The sequence below is a fragment of the Musca vetustissima genome, unplaced genomic scaffold (assembly GCF_032173495.1).
Source record: "Musca vetustissima isolate MV318-11 ecotype Yass unplaced genomic scaffold, APGP_CSIRO_Mvet_v1 utg26239, whole genome shotgun sequence".
Lineage (NCBI taxonomy): Eukaryota > Metazoa > Arthropoda > Insecta > Diptera > Muscidae > Musca > Musca vetustissima.
Genome location: NW_026879321.1, coordinates 27873 through 34519, shown reverse-complemented (window position 1 = coordinate 34519; position 6647 = coordinate 27873).

The following is a 6647-nucleotide window of genomic DNA, read 5'->3' as shown; positions in this document are numbered from 1 at the left end:
CTTTTCCAGGAGTGATTGAAAAGTCATTCAAAACTGTTCAGAATATTCTACAGAAATGTTCGCCATAAATTTTTACTATAAATCTTAGAATAGACTAAAACTCAATAATCAGCCTAAACGTCAAAAATCTTAATAAACAAAAACTCATTTTAGGGTTAATATCGTACTTATTACTAGTTTTTACCAATTTTTCCCACAAGATGTCGTTTTAGAAGGATCGCATAAAAGACAAAAATATTCTCCATCAATTTTTAGCATAAGTCACTGAACAAAAGAAATTCGTATATATAATGTATATACCGAATATATAGTCATACATTTTGAACCAAAAATTCAAAATGTTCTTGTATTTTGTTACGAAGACATTTCCCAGTATTTTTTTCGACAAAGTGCATTAAAGTAACATGAAACTTAATTTTAGGTATATAATGTCAAAGAATAAAATATTCTACGTTAAAATCCACTTCAAGTCTCAGAATAAACTATATATTCATATTCAATAGTTTTTAAGAAATTTACATTATAAAATTATATATAATAACAAAAATTTTTTGCAGACTTTAGTTAATTTTATACTGCAAATTTCTTAAAAACTATTGAATATAAATATATAGTATGTTCTGAGACTTGAGGTGGATTTTGACGCAGAATATTTTATTTTTTGACATTATATACCTAAAATTAAATTTCATGTTACTTTAAAAAAAAATACTGCAAAAAAATACAAGAACATTTTGAATTTTTGGTTCAAAATGTATGACTATATATTCGGTATATGGGCAATATTGCCAATTTTTTAACATAGCTGAACCGGAGGAACTATAACTCGGGAACTACTTAGTATATGAAAAAAAGTGAATAGTTTTGGGTTAATTGATCTGTCGTTGCAAACTGCTCATGATATTGACCTCCAAACTTTATTTTAGTGGAAGCTGTGTCTACTTTAATGTAAAAAAATGTGTAAAAACAGGTTGAGGCGAACCAGTTTTTTTATGTTCTCTATCGATTTGTGACTAAGCCACTCATTGCACGGCCTTCGTGTCAAAATAAAACTAGAAGCCAACAAAATGGGGACTACGCCCCTTATGTATCATTTTTCAAAATTTTAACTGCATCTACCTTTAAATGATGCTGACATTTTGAAGCTCGATTTTGAGTGTTTTTTGAATTTTAGTTCTAGCATTAATACGCGAACAGGAATTTCTAAAAATCGATTATACGATTATTGTAGTCGCGAATCTGCGTAATTTGATATGTATTTTGTGTATGTAGCATGCACAGCTTCAGAGTAATACTCATCCGAAGGTGCGAATTTTGTGCGATCAAATTTCTAAAAAACCTATTTTTGGGCCAAATTTTTAGATCTGTCAACTGAATGATATGGGTACCCGCGATCAATAAGGTTTTTTCCGTTTCGGATGATATAAAATCTTCTTCGTGAAAATCCATCTACTAGAACGGCGGGAACTGGCCTTCCAAAAACACGAAATTTGGCAAAAAATGTTTTTGAAAATATCGCGTATTTATTTGCGTTTTCTGTGTATCATTTCCGCTTCAATAAATGACCTCATACGGATTTTGATCTTTTTCGAAAAGAGAACTTTAAAAACTTCAGCCGAAAGAGAGATGTACGCAATTTATCTCAAAAATAGATTGTGATGGCACATCCATGGTTCTTAATGGACCACATTGAAATCGGTATAGATCGATGTATTTTTATAGGGTGCACACCGAAATCGGATGCGCGTTAATGACACATGGAGTTTTCGGAAATTATTCGCGTTTTACGGTTTTTTGGGTACTTCAATGTAACGTGCGGCACATCTTAGCCGTCAAATGAAATTTCGCAAAATATATATGGATTGGAAGATAAACTTCAGTACTTCCTGGAAACCGCATGCGCATCAAATGATTTTGAGAATTACGCGACATAGATGCAATTTAAAATGTATATTTCATAATATTATTTTATTTTAAGATTTATTCCTATTTATAGAACCCTAAGATTTATCGGAAGGGTCTTGATATAATCCGCAAGGCGTATACTTATACACAAAAAGTGATTATTATTATATATGTCAATTTTTCAGCGAAATTCGGGTAAAATAGCAGAATAACCCCAACATTTTTTTCTGAAATTTCTTGTATACAATTAAAAAAATAAATGTGATGACATTATTTTTTCGAACCAAAAACAAATAATTTTCCTCAATATCTTGTTTTGTTGTCGCTGTGATTTACAAACAGCTACACGGACTTGTGTGATTTTGATATCATTTGATTCACCATGGTGTTTATATTATGTAGATATTTTTAAATTAATTTTTAGGTGTGTGTATGTCATTAATATAATGAAAATATTTACGTAATCTCCTATATTTTCATTATTTTTCACATATTTCGCGAAGATGTGCAACTTTTTCGCGATTTTTATAATATATTCATATTCTTATTTTACGGAGGAAGATATATATCAACGTTTTTGGTCAATATAATAAACGGCGTAATTTTAAGATTTTTTTCTTATGCCCAAAATTAAAACCTCGATAACTTTTGCGCGCATCAACCAAAAATTTGATCGCGAACGGTTTCGGAGTCAGAACATTTTTCTCCATATGTGTACCAAAAATCATTGATGTGCCACAAAAACAAAAAAGCTGATTTTTTGAAAATGGAATATTAAAAAATTGGCAATATTGCCCATATACATTATATATACGAATTTCTCTTGTTCAGTGACTTATGCTAAAAATTGATGGAGAATATTTTTGTCCCTTATGCGATCCTTCTAAAACGACATCTTGTGGGAAAAATTGGTATAAACTAGTAATAAGTACGATATTAACCATAAAATGAGTTTTTGTTTTTTAAGATTTTTGACGTTTAGGCTGATTTTTGAGTTTTAGTCTATTCTGAGACTTATAGTAAAACTTTATGGCGAACATTTCTGTAGAATATTCTGAGCAGTTTTTACCCCGTTTTGAATGAGTTTTCAATCACTCCTGAAAAAGGTGACCGAAAAGACCCCTTTAATGATATTTCCCGATATTTTATCAGTAATATTGCCGAAGACACTATATACCTAAAATGCATGGATTTCATGAAATCATAATTCGAAAATTATACAAATTCTAGAAAAGGGGGAATATTGTCCCCCCTTTTTAGGTTACCTCCCGACGTAAACTTTCAAAACGCCGATACACGTGTCTTCTTTTTTAGCCCCTATTTCATAATCTGTTGGAATTTACCGGTAATTATCAAAAAAATTCAAATTTGTCGCACAGTGTTATACTTATTTATCAGATCATTTGAGTCATATTCTTATAATCTAAATTTAGAGGTCGCACATGAATTACCTTTGCGGAAAGTTCATACAGAAAAATATTAGTTCATGGCATGGGATATGCAAAGTGCAGTACAATACCTTTTGAGCGACTTTCACAAGATGCTAACAATTCATGCCAACAAATAATTAGTAGCAGCCAGGATTTTTGTTAAAGCCGAGTTAAATAAGAGTTTTATTTAGTATTTTATATTACAATCCTCATTCTCATTTTCCTCAGGGCTCATTTTATTACATTGCAGTTGTAGTTGCAAATGTTTTGATCAGCAATTTTATCTATATATATATAGAGGTTTTACACGTTGGAACGTGAGAGAGTTCCACGACTGCATTTGATTTTAAGCCGTTGCGGAGGGGTGTTAATAGGAACAGTGTGGCAAGAGCATTTTATATAAGTTATATATTTAAGTAACAAAAGGAAAAACTAATGGGTCGATTATGGAAAGCAACCAAACTTCAGTTGCGATTTCAACTGGAAACGTCACAGAAATAAAACTCATAATGTTTATAAATATCAACTTTTCTCAATATTATTGTAAACAAACAAAAAATTGAATAGAATGTTTCAAAAAAACTAATTTTATGTGATGATAAGCTCATTGGAACTATTTGTTGATAATGAAAATGATGTGCAAGACGTATCTATTAGAAGGCATTTAAGTGATTAATACTATCCATTAGAACTACCATCCGTACTGTGAGTAGATTTTTATGATTAGAGAAATGTTCAATCTGGTCTTGTGTCGTTCGTGAAACACCTAGTTCAATTGAACGAGTCAGTCCACTGAACGAGTGAACAACATAGTTCAATTTTTTTTTATTGTCGTTCATTGAACGATTTTGTTTACCAAACGTCGTCGGTCACTGAACGACACAGAATTATATTCTACACCTTCAGTGTAGTTCAGGGGTGCTCTGGCTTTGACCAACAGAACGGCATCAAACAAGATCAACTTCATGTAAAATCTGATAAAATGAAAAAAGACACTCGGAAAATTAGTCCACTGCTAGTCCATTGTGGTGTTCAGAAGACCAAATGCAAATACTGCAGTAGTGTTTTAGGCATAGCTAGGGAACAGTAAATAATTTGAAGCGACATTTTAAAGTATATCACCCATTTGCTTTATTTGACTCCCAAAAACAACCGGTAGAAGGGAGCTGGAACCCCCGGAAGAAGTGGCACGGGTGTCCGGAGCAACAACTGTAGTGCAAACAAATGTGCATCCGAATATAACGGAGTGCAGGAAATAGATAGTCAAGTTCTTCGAATGATTGGGAAATGTCTTCATTTTTTGCGGTTGATGGAACTGCCAGCTTAAATACAATACCAATTGCACTGAGTGACCATTTGGACGATATAAGACAACTGAATGAGGTGAACGACCTAGTTCAATTTTAAAGAATTACCTAGTTCGTTCGATCACTGTACTGAGATTGCCCAAGACTAGTTCAATTAACTGCTCATTTTAGCTTTTAGGCGTATTTTCGGCTACCAAAAGATGCCGTTGCGTACATACTTGAAGCATTAAACCCTGATTTCCGAAAAGTCCGTCTGTCAACAGCAATTCCTCCTCTCTTAAAAGTGTGTGCAGCTCTGAGGTTTTTTTGCGGTGGGAAGTGTTCAAAAGTCCAATGGCAATGACTTCAACCTTGGCATGGCTCAACACACAATGGAAAACTGTGTAAGATTTGGATGGTTTCCAAATTAACAGAGGAGGAAAAAGGGAAGAATAAACATTTTTTTATTCGAAAACAAAGTTCCCGGGAGTTGTCCGATTTACAAATGGCACTCACGTACATATCATGGGCCCGAAAGAAGATGTTCGCCATTTATATTTAAATAGGGAAGGCTACTTTAGTTTAAACGTTTAGTAGTAATTTTAACCATTATGGGAAGCCTACAAAATTCAGCTCTTATTGCCAAACACGACAAAACAGCAACCATAAATAAATGGTTGCCGAAAAATTCTATTTGAAGCAACTGAAGTTGCCGTCCATAATTCAAATTTGGCAACTGGCAACGACACTAAACTATGGTTACCATTCGTAATCGACGCATAAGTTATCATCATATTTGGTATAGATAAAATAAAATTATTTCTTTATATATAAATTTAATGTATCTGTGGTATTCCTCATTTAAAATATGTTTTTAATCTTTTTCACCAAAGGAAATCACTTTAAGCGAGCTAAAAAAAAAATGTGGCATATGCCAACGGAATAAATTCTTTTTTTATATTTAATAACAAACGTTAATGATTTTGGTATTGCACGTAAGTTGACGTTTTTTGATTCGTTATTTACTTATATCCATTTAAGACCATACATCAGTGATTTTATATGCCCCATGAGGAGAAAGACAATTCGTGCCTAATACAATTTCATTGGCTTAAGTAAATATAGTTTGGACGTCAGATTACAAGTGCTTAACGAGGATGGTGGTAGATTGGAGGGAGTACACACACAAATATACATGCATATACCTGACTGTCACCATATTGTGAAATAGTTGGAATATCTGTTGACTTTAAATATAAACAGGCCACATATAATTTTAAGGACATGTGTACAAACATTGGTTTACTTAGCACGCACAATCGAGCACAAACACACACTCACAAACGTTTCATATCGGTTGACAATTTGAGTATTAATTATCGGTCAGTGTTTTGATCGGTCATACAATAATATCGCCCTCCCCTCGAAACAAAACAACTACACATGAATCAAACTCTTAAAAGTCAGCCAGTGTGGCAAACAATGCAAACAAGGAAAATTTATTGCAATGACACCAAACAAACAAAAACAATGGATTTTAATTAGACTAAAATGTAAGCAAGTAGCCGTACATACAAACAATCCAGGGTAATCATTCGGGGGGTGGAGGTAATCTGTTACTTCAAAGGAAGGACAAAAAATCATAGGGTACATGACAAGGATCACGTTTTTTTTTTAATAAAAAAGGGGCCATATTTAAGGGCATTTTATTGTATTTTTTTGTGGTGAACTCAAATGTTTTTGTGTTTGACAAATGACTAAAAATACGTAAATTGTGAGGTATTTTTGCACAGTGAAGCAACAATCGTTTTCTACATTTACATCGAACGTATTTCATGATAACACATAAATTATTTGTTAATTTGATTTTTAAATATTTTGCATAATGCAGTATCGGATTATTACATTGAAATAAACGAGCTATTGACAATATTCTTCTTAATATTCGTTTTGGCATTGACGGCACTAATTTGGATGTTTATTTTTTTTACTATTAATTAGTAATTTTGATCCATCCCACTATAAT